A 1,506-nucleotide genomic window follows, 5' to 3' on the forward strand; every position below is an offset into this window, starting at 1 on the left:
AGCATAAATCAAAGCATATGAAAGAGAGCAAATAAAAAACTCATGATGATTTAAATAAAAAGTATAATCTTTATTGCATATAAAGAAATACAAGAAAGTTTAGAATAATAAACCCACTCTATGTCGTTACAAAATTTTTTCTCCACTCCGAGACTGCTAGCCTAGCTGCTCATGGAGTAGTCCCTTTCTCTTCCTCTATGCAAGGCTCTAGAAGCATCTCTGGGATGATCCTCAAATGGAAGTACAAGAGCCTTTTTATAGGTGTTAGGAGGGAGGAATTTTACATGGTTTTCAGATGTGGGACTAAAAAAAATACTAAGGACTAAAAGATGGATGGATGAGATGGAAAGATCACAAGCAGATAAAGAAAATACAAATTCTTCCTCTTGAAGTATTTTCAAATATTATATTTTTTCCTTTAATTTTCAGATCCATCGCCGTCTGTCTGTTCACTACTGTGCCCGCACCCGCACTGCCGCGCGTCCGCGAACCTGCCATGCCGCACGCTGTGCTGCCGCACGCTCGCACCCACTGTTAGGCTTCATCCTCACTCTTTAGCATGAATGTCCCACCACATGATGCATCAATCATTTATCAGTGTTTCTCCGATAGACCATCATAAAAATACTGACAAAGTTGCCATTTAGGGACAGCATGGTGTGGATATTTACGAATGAGGTCCCTTAACCTTTCCCATGTCTCATGAAAAAGTTCACCCTCCAATTGGAAAAAACTAGTGATAGCTTTTCTAATTTGATTTGTTTTTCTAATTGGAAAGTATTTCTTGAGAAATTCTCTCTGAAGATGTTCTCAAGTTGAATGGTTATAGAGTCTAAGGAGTTTAACCAATGCTTGGCTTTGTCCTTAAGTGAGAAAGGAAACAGTTTCAACCTAAGGGCATCATCGGAGAAGTTTTGAATTTTTACTGTGGAACAAATTTCAAGAAATTCATCCAAGTGTTTATATGGGTCTTCGTTACTAAGTCCATAGAATGATAGCAACATTTGAATAATGCTAGACTTAATCTCATATTGGGTAGCTTCTATTGGAGGTGCTTGAATGCATGGAGAGTAGGTATATGAGGATGGAGTGAAATATTCTCTCAATGAGCATGGAGGATTAGCCTCACTAGGTGCAGCCATGTTTCTAACTCGGATAGTCCTAAGAGTCTTTTCTAATTCTTCGTCTAATGGTTGCAAGTTGGGTTTTAGTGATCGTCGTCCTAACATGTGTTGGAGCACGATCCTGGCTCCTCCCACGGACTTTGGGTGCAGTGGAACCAGCAATGAACAGATCTAGAGACTTTTGGACTCGATTGAAGGCCCTTGACGAAATCAGCCTGGTTGCTGTCTTCTTCGTCAGCCTTTCATTCCAGATGAAGAACGCCTCTGAAATCACTTCTGAAAAATATAAGATCTGATACCCAACTAGATTAGGCCTGGACCGAGGTCTTTCAATTCATAGATCTTGAATCAGGGCATTCTAGATAGGGAAGAAGATAGATGG

The 1,506-nt window shown here is 40.0% G+C and overlaps 1 non-coding gene across 1 annotated transcript; it reads left to right on the forward strand.

Moving 5' to 3' along the window:
- The first annotated feature begins 649 nt into the window (after window positions 1-649).
- LOC140857617 (small nucleolar RNA R71) lies at window positions 650-755 on the forward strand. Its single transcript, XR_012141109.1, has one exon. It is a non-coding gene; the product is annotated as a small nucleolar RNA R71 (small nucleolar RNA).
- Window positions 756-1,506: the final 751 nt, after the last annotated feature.

This window comes from Elaeis guineensis, chromosome 4, assembly GCF_000442705.2.
Source record: "Elaeis guineensis isolate ETL-2024a chromosome 4, EG11, whole genome shotgun sequence".
NCBI classification, from domain to species: Eukaryota; Viridiplantae; Streptophyta; class Magnoliopsida; order Arecales; family Arecaceae; genus Elaeis; species Elaeis guineensis.